At 42.9% G+C, this 17485-nt stretch overlaps 1 long non-coding RNA gene across 1 annotated transcript in view; it reads right to left on the reverse strand.

Moving 5' to 3' along the window:
* LOC129398598 (uncharacterized) overlaps positions 1-17130 on the reverse strand; it is a 179663-nt gene extending 162533 nt beyond the window's left edge. The window contains exon 1 of the long non-coding RNA XR_008626349.2: positions 16930-17130. This is a non-coding gene — a long non-coding RNA (uncharacterized LOC129398598). The remainder of the gene's footprint in view (positions 1-16929) is intronic.
* Positions 17131-17485: the final 355 nt, after the last annotated feature.

Below are 17485 nucleotides of genomic sequence, written 5' to 3' on the forward strand. Positions count from 1 at the left end.
AAAACTTGCACATTGAATATAAAATGGTTCAGCCTCTGAGGAAAAGTTTGGCAGTTCCTCAAGAAGCTCAAAATAGAATTACCATATGGTTCAACAATTCCACACCTCGAATATACCCCCAAGGAATTGAAAACAGGGACTAGACAAATCCATCTACATACACCTTCATAGCACCACCATTTGAAATAGCAAAAAGGTGGAAACAGCCCAAATGTCCGTCAACAGATGAATAAACAAACTGTGGTATATACATAGCATGAAGTATTTTCAGCCATAAAGAGAATGAAGTACTAATACATGCAAAACTGTGGATGGACTTCAAAAGTATTATGCTAAGTGAATGAAGCCAGACACAAAACAGTATGTATTGCATAAATCCATTTGTATAAAATATCTAGAATCGCCAAATCCATAGAACCAGAAAGCAGATTGGTGACTGCCAGGGGTTGGGGTGAGGGGAAAATAGAGAGCGATTGCTTCATGGGGCATAGCTTCCTTTGGGGGCAATAAAAATGTTTTTGAGCTAAATAGACATGATGATCAGACACTGTGGATGTACAAAACACCACTTGATTGTTCTTTTTAAAATACTTGATGTTATGTTTTATGAACTTCATCTCAGTGAAACTTTTTTAAAAAATGATCTATGTTCGTCTGGGTGTGGTGGCTCACATTTGTAATCTCAGCACTTTCAGAGGCCAAGGCTGGTGGATCACCTGAGGTCAGGCATTCGAGACCAGCCTGACCAACATGGTGAAACCCCATCTCTACTAAAAATACAAAATTAGCTGTGTGTGATGGCACATGCCTGTAATTCCAGCTACTCAGGAGGCCGAGGCAAGATAATCACTGGAATCTGGGAGGCAGAGGTTGCAGTGAGCCAAGATTTCGCCACAGCACTCCAGTCTGGGCAACAAGAGTGAAACTCCATCTCAAAAAAAAAAAAAAAAAACATCATCTATATTCAAGTCTCACCTTTAAGACTGATCTCCCATGTGTTTTGAGCAAGTTTCTGCACTTCTCTGGGCCTCACTTTTTCCATCTAAATGGAACCCAAGTAGAACTGCTTTACCAGTGGCCAGTCTCAGCACAGTCTCAGCCATGACCACAATAACCATGAGACTGATGTCCCAGAAAACAATTAGAAAAAAAAAACAAAAAACAAAACCTTCAGTATTTTTGGGTTAAAACAATCACTTGAAACTACATCTAACTTTTTCTGTCTCCTATTCTACAACAAACATTTTTAAAGAGGAATATTCTTGTCTTAGTCCATTTGTGTTGCTATAAAAGAACACCTGAGGCTGAGTAATGTATAAAGGATAGAGGTTTATTTGGCTCATGGTTCTGCAGGCTGTACAAGAAGAATGCACCAGCATCTGCTTCTGGTGAGGGCCTCTGGTTGTTTCCACTCATGGAGAAGGGGAAGAGGACTTGGTATGTGCAGTGCAGAGATCACATGGTGAGACAGGAAGCAAGAGGAAGTGACAGCGCAGGTGTCAGGCTCTTTTTGACAACCAGATTTCATGGGAACCAATAGATCAAGAATTCACTCATTACTGTGGAAAAAGCACCAAGTCATTCATGAGGGATATTCCCCCATGACCCCAACAACTCCCATTGAGCCCACTGCCAAAATGGGGGATCAAATTTCAATGTGAGGTTTTAGGGGGACAAATATCGAAACTATAGCAATCCACTTTCCCCACACACAAAATCATTAGCAGATGCTAAACAAGGGAAACATACATAAATGGTTCACCATCCATTTTTGTAAATAAAGCTTTATTGAAACACAGCCATACTGATTGGTTGATGTATTCTCTGCCACTGCTTTAAGGCTATAATGGCAGAGTTGAGTAGTTGCAGCTATGATACACAAGGCCTAAAATATTTGAATATCTAGCCATCTACATAAATCATTCATCAATCCTTGATATAAAATAACCTAGTAAGAAATTGTCAGTAAAATGAGAATTCATGGATAAGATGATAAAACAGCAAAATGACATAAAAAGTGAGACTGAAATTCTAAAAGGGGAAAAAAAACTAGGAACCAAAACATCATTTGTTACCAATAAAAGTGGAAAAGCAAGGAACACAATAGACACCTCTGCAAACCAAATTACTGCCATAGAAAAGTAGCCTAGATAATCATTGTCAATGTAGATGACCAAAAAATTAAATTAAATTAAATTTTAAAAAGAGAGACAGAGAGATTAAACAGGCAAACACCACTTAAGAAAAAACAACTCTCACCTCTTAATGTGTTTTAATCTCCCTTTTTAAATAGAAAGTAATCTTTTAAGAAAAGCTCTCCCCTGTGGTGACAATTATTTGAAGATCAGAGATTCTTACAGTTTAATATGAGTTTTCTCCCTTCTGTTAAATTATAATAAAATTATGTTAAATTTAAAATAGGGGCCTTTTATGTAACTGTTTCCCTAAAAGTGCAGCCTAGCCTACCCCTTCTATCTTTATATTTGTATAGAAAGACATTCAAAATGATGTTCACCTAGTTAAAATCATGATCGCTATTGGGTGGTGTGATTTGAGGGTGATTTTTAGTCGTCTCTGTGTTTTCCTATATTGTTTAAAACTTAAATCATTCACTTATTTTCTTTTTTAAAAGAAGATAATTTTTCTTAAAAACAAAGACTAAGATGTTATTTTTTCGATGGCGCCATATGGATGGTGGCTACCATCTTCCTCTGTATAATTTAAATTCCTCCTAAACAATGCTTTCAATATTTTTATTGATTTGTTTTTTGAAATTGCCCACAGTATCTAGCATAAGCAAGGCACATAATCCATGTTCATTAAAAATTTCATTGATTTTTTTTTCTAAAATGTCCCAGGGATTGTTCGCTGTTCTCAATGACAGTAAGAGTTTAAAATATTGTTGACACAAAGTTACTTGTAATTTATTTTATACTTTATTAATTACAGTAGAAATACAATTGAATCTCTTTGTAATATTAATAGCAATAAAAGAAAAAACAGTTTAAATAGTTTTAAAATGCCCCAAAGCTTTGCATGTCATGACAAACCACAAAAGCCAAGTCATCGCCACCCATTTTTCACCTTTGTTCTCATTGAAGGAGAGCAGCTATTCTAAAACTTGTTCCCCAGATTCTCAACACCTCTGATCCACTGTAGCTCTGACAGTCCCAGTTTCTCCCACCCCATTCTCCGGCTTTTCTCAAGCTATTATTCTTCTAACTCTTTCCTGAGCAGCACTTTGCCTTTTCCAAAGAAGAGGTTATGAACTTTCTAGAGCTTGTCATTCTTCTACCAATTACCTAGATCCACACAACAGAGGAAAGAGGAGAAAATAAGGGCTGGGGATCTCCAAGTGTTCTTCCAGCTTGACAGTTTAGTGATGGCTGTGCTCTCCCATGAAGGAGAGGGCAATTGATTAAAATCATTAAGAAACAGGAGGTACAGAATTCAGTGTTCAAATGGGCACGCTCTTTATTTAGCGCAGGAGGTGAATTTACCCAGTGGGCTGGATTAATTGGGGAAGGTGGCCTGGAGAAGCTGGGGCTTATGCTGAATCCAAAAGAAGGTAAAATTTACTTATAATGAGGAGAGAAAGGAAGAAGAGACTTCCCTGTGAGAGAAATACCATCAGCAAAGTGCAGAGGTAGACATGGTTTGCCAGACTATGGATCCAGGGGTAGAAACCACATCCCTGTCAGGGAGAAAAGAAAAGGTGTGTTGAACCAGGTAAATCAAGAGAAGCTCATCAACTAGTATACATGGTCTTAGGTGGTAGCATGACCTTAGTAAATATGCAGAAACATGTACTAATTATAGGGTCCTGCCTCCATTTGGCAGTGGGGGAATCATCCTTTCCTTGTCTCCTCCAGTCTTAGGGTTCTACCCATCTTCTCACTGCTGTATCAGTCCCTGGCCTCCTGTTATTTACACAACGAGGATACAAAGATGCTGGAGTGGAAGCCAAGGAGGGGGGGGAGCGGATCACCTGAGGTCAAGAGTTCGAGACCACCCTGGCCAACACGGTAAAACTCCGTGTCTCTACTAAAAATACAAAAATTAGCTGGGCGTGGTGGCAGGTGCCTGTAGTCCCAGCTACTCGGGAGGCTGAGGCAGGAGAATCGCTTGAGCCTGGGAGGCAGAAGTTGCAGTGAGCCGAGATCGAGCCACTGCACTCCAGCCTGGGTGACAGAGTGAGACTCTGTCAAAAAAAAAAAAAAAAAAAAAGGAAGAAGAAAAGAAAGGGAAGGGAAGGGAGAAAGAAAGAGACAGAGAGAGAAAGAGAAAGAGAGAGAGAGAAAGAGAAAGAGAAAGAGAGAAAAGAGAGAGAAGAGAGCGAGAGAAAGAGACAGAGAAAGAGAAAGAGAGAGAAAGAGAAAAAGAGAGAAAAAGAGAGAGAGAGAAAAAAGAGAGAAAGAGAGAGAGAGAAAGACAGAAAGGAGACAGATGCTGGAGTGGAGAGGGCAACATGTGCTTGTCTGTCTACGAAATGAAACACTTCGGAGTAGAAAGGAAAAACCATGTAGGAAAAGGAGAAGAAAGAAGAAGGAAGAAATCAGCTCTCCTCTTTCCCCCAACCTTTTCCTGGCAGCTTGGAGCTTCTAATGGTCGACAGAAGGCTCCATCATCACCAAACAGTGCAGCGTACAGACACAGCCACCTATTCTGAAGCCACTGGCTCTCTAGGGCTCCAGGCTTGCCTCTCCAAATGCCTGATTTGGAGCTTCCCTTGAACGTCTCATAGGATTTTGCGTCAAGCTCAGCGTGGCCAAAACAGAGTCCATCTTCCCACTCACCACCTGCTTCTGCTCTTGGGTATGTTTTCTTATCATCCTCCTCTGGTCTTTCCAGCTGGTCCCCTCCTTCTCCTTCACATCCCACACATCCAGGCAGCTGCCTGGTTATGGCAGCGCCACCTCCAGAGCATCTCTTAATGCTATTCCCCCTTTTTATTCCCATTGTCACGGTCCATGCCTGCCCCTTGTGGCCTCCCTGGCAAAAGTCTTCTAACTGTTCTCCCTGCCTTCATTCTCTTCCCTGCCTCCTTCACCACTCCCTTGATGCTGTGGCTGAGGTTGCCTTTCTAGTGCCACAGGCCTGATGATATCCTGTCTCAGGTTTCAAAATACAGATGAAGGGGCCAGGCATGGTGGCTCACGTCTATAATCCCAGCATTCTGGGAGGCCGAGGTGGGTAGATCACTTGAGGTCAGGAGTTCAAGACCAGCCTGGCAAACATGGTGAAGCCCCATCTCTACTAAAAATACAGAAATTAGCCAGGTATAGTGGTGCGTGCCTGTAATCCGGCTACTCAGGAGGCTGAGGAAGGAGAATCACTTGAACCCAGGAGTTGGAGGCTGCAGTGAGCCAAGATTGTGACACTGCACTCCAATCTGGGTGACAGAGGGAGACTCCATCTCAAAAAAACAAACAAAAAATATAGATGGAACCCCACTGCCTGTAGCAAAGTGTTTAGACCCCTTAGTCTGCTCCATCAAGCCCTCTGAATTCTCACTCTATCCACATATTTGGCCCCACCTCTCACTCCTTCTCCTCACTTTCCCTGTTTAATAACTAACACATCACTTCATCTACTTCCTTAGCCTTTACGATGGTGTTCCTTTAGCCAGTATGCACATTCTATTACTCTTCTGTATCACTTCCTAAGATATTTGTTTTTCCTTCCAGGCTCAGTTCAAACATTTCGTCCTTCTCCTCGAAACCCTGCTGGGGTGTGCCTAGAACACAGTAAACCACAACGCATTTTGGTGAAGGGATGAATGATTCAATCAATCAATGAATAAAGCGATTAATAAAAGATGGATTTCTTGTCTGGTCTTTGAGGTATTCACTTACATTCCAAGCCATTTCTTCTTGCCTGGGCTGAGCTTCCCCAGAGCCTGCCTGTTCTGATCGATCTGCAACATCTTCTAAAGTATGAATGATGCACCAAGTTAAATATAGGATTTGACTAGTTTTTGTTGCAGGCACTTTGGCTCAGGGCATGTAAGATCAACTACAGGTTGGGCTACAGCATGGTGCTCTGAGCCCTCAGTTTGAAATTCCAGGGATGGGGAAACACTAGCAAGTTCAAAGCCAGACCAAAGCTGAATGTAATATTTAGAAGGCTGCTCCGACACTATACTCCTGGACCAAAATGCTTAATACACACGTCAGCATCCTTGGCTTTCCAGAGTGGGTACGTGCTGGGAGACAGGCTCCAGAAGAAAAACTAAGCTGTGTGGATTCCACGGCTTTATGTTCACCCCACCTAACCCGACCTGCAGGCATGGGGGACTTCAGGGGCTCTGACCTTCATCCTCCTGCCCCAAATTTCCACACTGACAGCTCCATTTCTTCATAGGAATACATGCTATCAAGTAGCACGTGCCCCAAAGTGACAATTATGTCATGACTGCCTGACTCTGAAGGAGCTCTTCACCCTGGTTGGGGGAGAACCCACCACCTCTAGGAAAAGGAATAGAATAAACATGTTCGAGTTGAGGCATGGAAAATATAAGCAGAATACAGAGGACTCTTCTATAGACACCCTGTGAGCGACCTAGGCTGATGCAGAGCAGGCCCGAGGAAGGGAAAGAGGATAGAGGAAAAAAGAAGCGAAGGAAAGGAGACTGACACAGACACCGACAGTGTCTCAAGTTTATAAAAAGGTTTCACGGCTTGGAAAGTATGTATTATGTCTTCTGATCCCAACACCACCACGGTGGGTTAGAGCAAGCAGCTATAAATTTTTTTTTTCATTTCATAGGTGGGGAAACTGAGGCTTGGTGGGGCCTGACTCACTTAGAGTCAAAGAGCTAGTCAGAGGCTAATCCTGGATTTCAAACCTGTCTTCTGACCTCCAGCTGGGCGATCTTAGTACCACACCACCATGCCTCTGAACGTGGCTCTTCAGAAGCAAGCCTCTCTGTAAGTCTGGCAAATATCCTACAAACCTAGCATGCAACTGGCTTTTTACAATGGGTACAAAGTATGGGAATGTAATGGAGCTCCCCCAGGTAGCTGAGGACCTAGGGACTGGCTTTCTGGTTCACTCTCTGGCCTCTCAATTGCTAAGATCTCAAACAAGCTCAAGGTATGATTAATTTCACTAATCCTTGTGGACTTCTGTCATCCAGGTAAAAAATAACAATAATAACTGTCCTCTGGTGTCTATATGCCAGCAAGCACTGCAGGCCAAAATCCACCCTGGGTGATTATGAAAGTGGCTCTGGTGAACTCCTGCCTGCGCCTCCTGCAGCCACATGGAACTATTCAAAATGATAATCTGGCATGTGGTAGTAACTCAGACTGGATGGGTCCATCACTCACAGAGCAGTGGGCGCAGCCTCCAGAGTTCTTATGTCTTTTGCCAGGGCCAGCATTTCCACTCCAAGCTCTCACTCATCCTCTGCACAATTTATTTCTGCAGAGTGCCCTTCATACACATCAGCACTGCTTACTTTACCCTGAGAGTCAATCACCAGGTGCCAAGAGAAAGGGAAGGTTCCTTTGGGGAGATTTAAAGGGAGGCTTAGACTCAAGGTGACTGGGGCGAGAGAAGAAGAAAAGAGGGATGGTCCTGGTGCAAGAGAAGACCCTGACTGCACCCTGAGATGAGACCCGGGAGGCCATGGGCTGCGGAAGGAGGATGAAGTTGGGCCTGGGGAAGAGAGATCAGAGAACTGAACTATTCCAGCCCCTCCCCACTGCACCAAACAGCTGTTTGCCCTTGGCACTGAGTTTCTAGAGGCTTTAATTCAAGTTCTGTCACCCAGGAGTGGGAACTACTTAATACCACTCCTAGGAATTCTGAATAGAAGGAATCCTGGGAAGATTGTTAATAATTACAATAAAAAATGACAGGCCAGTCGTGGTGACTCATGCCTCTAATCCCAGCTGGAGGCTGAGGAGGGTGGATTACCTGAGGTCAGGAGTTCGAGACCAGCATGGCCAACATGGTGAAATCCCATCTCTACTAAAATAGAAAAATTAGCCATACATGGTGGTGGGTGCCTGTAAGCCCAGCTACTCCAGAGGCTGAGGCAGCAGAGTAAGAATTGCTTGAACCTGGGAGGCGGAAGTTGCAGTGAGCTGAGACTGTGCCACTGTATTCCAGCCTGGGAGAGAGAGTGAGATGCTGTCTTAAAAAAAAAAAAAAAAAAAAAAAAAAGACAAATGTTGGGATTGGAGAGACTCAATTAATACTATCTCTTTCTTTCACCTGAATTCAGAACTGAGAAAGAGGCTCAGGAATTGGACAGATGAAGACATGTGAGAACAATGTCGTTGTTACCAGTAAAGGTGAGGATAGAGACTGTATCATAAACAGGTTTGTCTAGGTGGCTTAATTTCACTCTATCCTTGTTATTGCTTGTCCACCCATCCTCAGACCCCTCTGAAATTCAACCCTGCCTCTAGAAAACACACTAAGAGAAGGAGAGAAAGGAGCTGAAGCAGCTGCAGGTAGGCTGGCTCGAGAAAGCTGAAAGGAGGGAGCGGATCCACACAAGCTCTACTCCTTCTCTCAAACATGCCCATCTGAGAAGTCATGAAGGCCCAAGAGCTCCCTTTGTGGAAGCTTCCCCACCTGGAAGAGGACAAATGGAGAATAAGTGTCCTGTGCCCCAACACCTGACATCCGTGTAGTCCTTTACAGATTACAAAACACCGCCGTGCATTTGCAAAAGGAGTCTTTGAAGTAACCGTCTAAGTGACTCAAATTATGATTTTCATGCCCACTCTAAGCAAAATATGGGTTCGGAGGACCCCCATCCCCCAGTCAGTCCATGGCAGAGCCGGAAATCAAACCAGATTTCAAGCAAGTATTTGAAATCAGGTTTAAAAAAATATACCCAACAGGTGAGGTGAGACACTCTTGCAGCCATAGCCATTAATGACTCCAGGAGAGGTGAATGGGCAGATGGACTGAGGAGTGCAGCAGTGGAAGTTCAGGGACACTTCTCAGTCTAACAAGCACTTACTGAGCACCTACTGCATACTGCATGCTGTGTTGCACACTGGGGATATAACCATGAACAGACATGACCCCTGCCTTGTAAAGCTGGGGCAAAATGGGAAGTGTCTAGCAATCAAGAGGCTCTTTAGAGAGGGAAGCAGCCACAGAGGTGATGTATGTGCACCCCTGGGACATGCAGGGATATTTCTGGACTCACATCCCAAGAGGTGATTCAAGATGCAGAATCAGCCCCAACTCAGATTGGCCTTGGGTGCTCATTAAACAGCGGTAGCCAGACCAGGCACAGTGGCTCACACCTGTAATCCCAGCACTCTGGGAGGCCGAGGCGGGTGGATAACCTGAGGTCAGGAGCTCAAGACCAGGCTGCCCAACATGGTGAAACCCTGTCTCTACTAAAAATACAAAAAAATTAGCCAGTCGTGGTGGCAGATACCTCTAATCCCAGCAACTTAGGAGGCTGAGGCAGAAGAATCGCTTGAACCCGGGAGGTAGAGGTTGCAGTGAGCCAAGATCATGTCACTGCACTCCAGCCTGGGTAACAAAAGTGAAAGTCAGTCTCAAAAAAAAAAAAAAAAAAGTGGTAGCCACCATAGCCTGACTATAAAAAGGTAAAGCTCCCTGCTCTGTTATTACATCATTTCTTTGTGTTTGCATTTTTATTTTCTGCCTTTGACTTGTTTTGTTTTTCTCTGGGTCCTCTAACAAAATTCTTTCTCCAAAACCTCAAACTCTTGTGAGATGAACCAAAATAAGGAGAACTTGCGTATGCCCAGACAGGGAATGAGAAGTGAACCATGGTGGTGGCCAGAGCCAAACCCTACAGGTGCCAGGAAGGACCAGAAAGGTTCAAGAAAACAAAGTGATAAAAACGCACAGCGGGGAGATCTAGACAGCTCCATGTTTTGAATCTCCTTAGTTTGGTTTGAAAACCCATCTAAACCCAAAACACCGGAAAACATATTCTTCTTTATTAGGTAGCTCACGTCTTCCATTTTCAGGTTTGCTGAGAAGGAAACAGTATCCAAAGGCTGGGAACTGTCCTCTTATGTTCACACTATAAAGTCGTCTCCACTAGCATTTACCATTCCCATGCCATTTTAGGGATCTGCTCTCCAATGATAGAGCCTTAACCCTCAGTCATGTTTTTCTAGGATATATGCAGTTTCCTCATAGAGCAGGAAAGAGCCTAAGTGGATGACGTTCTTCTAGTAGAGCTTCATAGCCCTTTTATTACATATGGCTTTCTTCATCTGTCCTATGGATAAAAGGCCAGCCAGAGAGGGCAGGGCAACATTCAACCCACACTCAATAAAGAGGATTATTTGTAACAAGCATTTAATGTCTTTTCAAAGCTTAATAATCAGTGACCTTTTCAAGATTTCTCAGTTTGCTGGAATCTACCTCAGTCTTGATAATGATCATCTGTGGCTTCTGTTATCCTGGAATCTCACATCTGGCTGGGCTTGTTCCCCCACAAGAGGTTTAATTTATGTGCAATAAATGCATCCAATCTAAGAGTATAGATAAATGAATGTTTTAAAGCATCAGTTTATTATTTAAATATCATGTGGAGTGAATCAAGCAATGATTTTGCTGAGTGGAGTATCTCTCTAGATGCTTATTATAATAAGCCTCCTGGTCTTCGCTATCAATTAATCAAAACCTATCAATCGGCCACATGCGGTGGCACACACTTATAATCTCAGCACTTTGAGAGGCCGAGACAGGCAGATCACTTGAGGTCAGGAGTTCAAGACCAGCCTGGCCAACATGGAGAAACCCCATCTCTACTAAAAATAAAAAATTAGCCAGGCTTAGTGGCAGGCACCTGTAATCCCAGCTACTTAGGAGGCTGAGGCACGAGAACCACTTGAACCCAGGAGGCAGAGGTTGCAGTGAGCTGAGATTGCACCACTGCCCTCCAGCCTGGGCAACAGAGCAAGACTCTGTCTCAAAAAAATAATAATAATAAATAAAAATTTATAAATTTTTAAAACCTATCAATCATTTTATTTTTAATTTCTTCGATAGCTTTATTGAGGTATAACTGACATAAGATTTATATGTGGTACACCAATGAAACTGTCACCACAATTAAGATAATGAACATAAATATTACCCCACTCCAGATTTTTCTTACGACACTTTTCTTCCTTCTTGCTCCTACTCAATACCCCCATCCCAGTAACCCCAAGGAATACATGCTTTCTATTGCTATAGATTACATTGCATATTCTATAATTTTATACAGATGAGAGCATACATTATGTAGTTTTCTGGGTCTGATTTTTTTTTCACTCAGCATAATCATTTTCAGATTCATTCATGTTTATGTGTGTATCTGTCATTCCTTTTAGTTCCTAATAGTCCACTATGTGGATATACCACAGTTGGATTATCCCTTCACCTGTTGATGGACATTTAGATAGTTGCCAGCTTGAGGCTATTAGAAATAGAGCTACTATGAACATGTGTGCATGAGTCTTTGTATGAATACGTTGTTTCCTTTCTTATGGGTAAATACCTAAGAACAAAATGGCTAGATCATATGGCCTGTCTATGTTTAATTGTGTTAAACTTCTCAACTGTTTTCCAAAGAGATTTTGCCATTTTATATCCCCAACAGCAAATTATGAGAGTTCCAGTTGACCCATATTCTCTCCAATACTTGGTAAAATTAGTCTTTTAAATTTTAGCTATTGTAATGGATGTGTATTAATATTTCATTTTAACTTGTAGTTAGTATGCAGTGTTTGTAGGTAAGTAATGGATTTTCATCGTGCTTTTAATTTGCATTTTTCTAATGATTAATATTGTTCAGGAGCTTTTCAGTTGCTTTATTTTCCTGCTGTCTATATATTTCTTTGGTAATGTGTCTCTTAAAATCTCTTGCCAATTTCTAAAAATCTGCTTGTTTTGTTATTAACTTTGGGGAGTACTTTATATATTCTAAGTCCTTTATTAGACATGTACTTTGTAATTATTTTCAACCAGTCTATGGCTTGCCTTTCTATTCATTTAACTGAGTCTTATAAATAACATACGAAGTAACTTTTGATGAAGTTTATCAATTTGTTATTTTATGGATCAGGCTTTTGATGTCATACCTAAGAAATGACTGATTAACCCTAAGTCACAAAGACCTTCCCTAGGTTTTCTGTAGAAGTTTAACAGTTTTAGGGCTTACATTTAGGTTTATGATCCATTTTCACTTAACTTTTTAATACAGTGAGAGGTATGGGTCAATGTTTCTTTTTTTTTCTTTTTTTTTTAGACAGAGTCTTGCTCTTGTCACCCAGGCTGGAGTGCAGTGATGCGATCTTGGCTCACTGCAACCTCTGCCTCCTGGGTTCAAGGGATTCTCCTGCCTCAGCCTCCTGAGTAGCTGGGATTACAGGTGTGCACCACCATCCTAATTTTGTGTATTTTTAGTAGAGATGGGGTTTGACCATGTTGGTCAGGCTGGTCTAAAACTCCTGACCTCGTGATCCGCCCGCCTCGGCCTCCCAAAGGGCTGGGATTACAGGTGTGAGTGACTGTGCCCAGCTCCAGTGTTTATTTTCTTGCATAGAGATATCCAAATGTTCTAGCACTATTTGTTGACAAGGCTGAATAACGTGTGACTATGTTATCTCATTTGGACTTTACAACAAAATGTTTTAATTCCTATGCTACGTAAGAGGCTGAAGTGTAACAAGGTTAAGTTACTGACCCAATCTAACACACAAAGCTGTGGCTTTTGTTTTGACTATAACTTCCTCTCGATATTTCAAGACTCTGAGCTTTTTCTGTGTACCAAAATCTTGTTGAGAGCAGCAGGCGACCTGGAGAGAAAGAGGTAGAAGAGGAAAAAGTACCATGTCCCCAGAGCTGGAGGGCCCAAGATAAAAAGCAATGCCTTTAGCTTCCTTAATATGGCCTCTTTGCTCCCTGGAGTGAGCAATAGCTTTGCTCATCTTCGCCCCTCTGCCCTTTCTTTTCTGCACTGAGGGTACTACATCTGCTCATGCACACTCACTAACAAAGATTCCTGAGTGAGCTGACATCCTCTCAGACCTACTTACCAAGCTGTGCTTCCTGGTCCAGGACTGGGTACACTTGGAGAACAGAAGGCACCCTCTTTATCTACCCCCAAATGTCCTGTGGGCTAGCAATGGCTTTTCCTGTTCCCCTGGCCCATTCCTTGACTGGGAATATTTTTAAAGCACGAGGTACTTTACTCTTTGGGGTACTGTCACAGGAGATTCTCCCTCAGGCCTGGCTTATGGTCCCTGATCCTTATTGAATACCCCAAACTGTATCCTAGCTAGTGATAAGTCTGGTTGTTCTCTTTCCTATCTCCGTGTGTCTGCATGAGTGGCTGTCACTTCATTTCTGGACTTTCTGCCTCTAGGACATGGACTGATTTTATCATTTTCCTGGCTTCTCTTTAACTTCTTTCCTTTCTCCCCAGGGGCAAGGGGGTGCATCTGTTTTCATGATCTCCCATCTTGAATGGTAATCAGTGTTCCACCAGACGTGGCTTCCCATATCCTTGACTTTATCTTAATAAATGACCGATCATATTTAGCAGAAATCATTGTGTCTTTGTTTAGGGATTAGGACTAGAGATATATTTAAACTGCATTGAGCACTGGTAATCCTGAAAGGGCTGAAGCAATTCTGATAGGATGATGGGGCCACAGCAGTTAGCGCATTCGCTCAGTTGCAGATGTTATTAAAGCAGCTGTCTGTTCTCAGCACAGAAGAGATAAGCAGGGATTGGTATGCATGTGCACATATATATACAGGCTTGCTCTGGCATGCATGGGTGCATGCAAACACACGTGCCTGCACACTCCAAAGCATGAACTCATGTAATAATGCTTGTTTGCCTAAGCAAATCCCATGAGCCTGCACATGCACAGTCGTGTGTAGGACATATCTCTTCATGCACATGTAAATATATACACCCATTTTCAAAATGTTGCAAATAATATGAAGACATGTCTATGTACATATACACAGGTAACCACATCCCCACAATTATGGTGGTAAAAATATGCAAACAAACAGCTACTCTGTAGCCCTCTGGTACAGTGTACAGTGTTCAGGATGTGAGCCTCTGGGTTCCAGATATAGAGTCTGCAAGAAGCTCCAGGTGTCTTATGACTGCTTCTTCCCGCTTTTGTGCACAGCAGTCTCTATCTCCTGGGTGTCTTAGCAGAGCCTTCCTTGGCTACCTTATGATGTCAGGTATTACTTGAAAACCCTACTAAATCCTGATCAATTCAGCCTCCCTTTGCCCCAGGAGCTGGGACACCACTAAAAGCATTAAAGCATCTCAGCTACCTGCCCACAGTCTGCCACACGGCCACTGCCCCACCTACTAGTGGCCTTGATGTTTCATTGATTCATTCATTCATTCTGTTCACAGGTATTTCTTGAGTTCCTGCTGTGTCTAGACCTGTGCAACGAGTTGAATAGGATACAAATGCATTTCAGACTTATTTCTGTCTTTCAGGATCTTGTGGGAATATAAGGCCTTCATACACAAACTAGTTATATAATAGTAAAAGACAGTTATATAATGGTACAATAATGCTAAGTGCTCAAATGAGCATGCACTGGGGTCCCTGAGACCATGTTTGGATATTCACTGGAAGCACTACTAAGACTCAGCATATAATTGTCCTCACACCTAATATTCATTACAATGATGTGGTGAGGATGCTTAGCTAAATCATAAGGGGAAAAGGGACAGGCAGAGTCTGGTGGAATCCACGTGCAAGATACCTCACGCTCTCTCCAACCCTCAGCAACAAAAATGCAGCAACATGTGTGTGATATTTCTGCCCAGGGCAGCCCAGTAAGGACTCCATGCCAAGGATTTTATTGGGGGTGACTGCATAGGCACAATCTGCCTAGCATGTACCAAAACACCAGCTTCCCAGAATGGAAGCAGGTGTTCAGCATAAACACCACCTAGACACTGTGAGCCACCCTTATCAGTCAGGGAATGTATTATATAAGCATAGGAAACTGGCTACATTCCAAGATGCCAAAAAAGGGCAACCTTGCCATCAGGCCTTTGTAAAGAGAGTGGTGTCAGGCTTGTTCCATTAACTCTTCTCTGCACAGAGCGGCAAGGAGAGGCGAGCAGTTCTAGAAAGTGAAATATGAGTCTGAGCTGGGAAGAGGGCTTTTGAGCTGAGTCTTGAAGGATGACTGGCATTTAAGAAGGCACAGGGTGCTAGCAGTGGAGAGAAAGACAAAAGCTTAGCTCAAAGGGAGATTAAGCAGGGTAGCAAGGAAGGACAAAGAGAGGCAGAACAGGATTCTCTACCTATTCATCAAACATAAATGCGATATTTGCTACAAGTTGGAAACTCTGCTAGGCAGTGAGAACTTAGATCCAATCCTTAAAGAATTATAAACCAAGAAGGGAAATAGACAAATAGCCCAGCATTTCAGTAGCAGGGTCAAAGAAGAAGCCAGACACATCTCAGGAAGCTCTGGAACATTCACATCGTGCTGAGACCTGAGATATGAGGATTTGCTGGGTCAAGAGGGACAAGAGGGAGAATAGTTCTCCAAGACTGCACATGCAGAGGCCTAGAGGAGAGAGAACATGGTGAATCCAACCTTCTATTCCAAATTGCTGCTCCTGGGCAGGCTAGGGCAGTATGTGTGTGTCTTTTGCATGTTTGTTCTGTTTTGCTGCTAAATGAGATTCAGATCAGCAGGGCAGGTTCACATTCAATTATGTAGCTGCTTATATTGTTGAATGTCCATCAAATATGCAACTACAGCAGGTCCTTGAATAACACTGTTTCATTCAATCTCATTTCGTTATAATGTTGTTGAAAAAGAATCCATTTGCAGCCAGGGACACTGTCTGTGTAGAGTTGGCATGTTCTCCCCCATGTCTGCATGAGTTTTCTCCTGGTGCTCTTGTTTTCATCCCACATCCAACAGTTGAGCATGTTAGACAAGCTGACCTGCTCGATTTTCTGAGACTGGGTGAGTGTGGGTGTGCATATGAGTGTGCCTTGTCGAGGGATGACATCCTGTCCAGGGCTGGCTCTTGCCTGGCACCCTGAGCTGCTGGGATAGGCTCGGGTTACTCATGACCCTGAACTGGAATAAGCAGTTTGGAAAATGAATTATTGGAAAATGAAAGCTTGTAAAGTATATCATGATAATATCAATGCATGACAATAAATGATGCAGCATGAAAATGCTCAGTGAGCCCACAAGATGTGTGATGGTTTCAAATCGTGTGGTGGGAGGAGGTGCTCCCAAAACATTTTGCAAACATTTGTTCCTTGATGTAACCCACCACCACTACGACCACTGTCATTCACCAATTCACCAAGAATCTGATGAGTAATTATCCTTTTATTCATCTTTCTAAAGTGTATGTTTGGCCCACATTTATTTCAGTGTTTAATATTAGAGGTGTTCGGGTCTTCATTTAGAAGTTTAGTGATGTTTTCATGACAAGAAATACACTGTAGGACCTTAACTCTTGTTTATACCAATGAACCTAAGGGAAAATTGGTTTTGTTGTCTCTCGCTTCACCTAAAGGTGCAGTTTCCAAGGACCTTTGGATGATGGTAATTGAGGGCTTACTGTATTTTATAGCGAAGACACCAGAGTTCGTAACTGTTAAGAGATGTTCTTATTCCCCTGGTTTTCCTTGATTCTCTAACTCACATCTAATGTGTTGGCAAGTCCTTTTGTCTGTACCTCCAAACCTATCCCCCATCAGAACCCCTCTCACCATCTTCACTGCTATCCTAGGAGCCCTAGAGACCAGCATCTCCTTCCTAAGCAGCATCAAGAGTAAATTAAACCAGGTAATATCTCTGTCCTGTAAAGCCTTACAAATACTGACCATTGCATTTGCTGAAAGGTCCATACTGCTTACCAATGCCTAATGCCCCAGTTATCTGTCCCCTGCTTACCTTTCCACCCTTGGCATATTTCTCTTCCTTCCACTCAGTGGACTGGGTGCCCTGGTCTTCTTTCTGTCCCTGGAACACACCAAGCTCATTCTTACCCCACGGCCTCTGCACTGGCCATTCCCTTTGCCTGCAACTCTCTTTTCCCAGGTCACCAGCTCACTGGCTCTTTCTGATGCTGCAGGTCTCTGCTGAAAAGGAGCTCCACAGACAACTCTCTCAGCTTCTGTATCTCAAGCTCTCCCTTCATCCCCCGCCCCCAAAACCCTCCTCTGTGACTCACTGTTATTTTCTTTATGTAACTATTTATCCCCATCTGGATTCTTCCCCCATTTGGATTTTATTGTCTGTCTCCCATCAATGGCAAAGTAAATTTCCTGACGCCAGAGGTCTTACCTAGCTTGCCTGGCATCTTCTTCAACAAGTATATGATCAAATGAACGAAATGTTTCTTAGCTAGTAGGTGGTTGGACTGGGGCATTAACAGAGAACACTAGACCTTCTCTTCTGCCTGTCTTGGGACACAGAGCATTCAAATCCCTCCAGCAGGGGGATGAAG

The sequence above is a fragment of the Pan paniscus genome, chromosome 7 (genome assembly GCF_029289425.2).
Source record: "Pan paniscus chromosome 7, NHGRI_mPanPan1-v2.0_pri, whole genome shotgun sequence".
In the NCBI taxonomy this organism is placed as follows: Eukaryota; Metazoa; Chordata; class Mammalia; order Primates; family Hominidae; genus Pan; species Pan paniscus.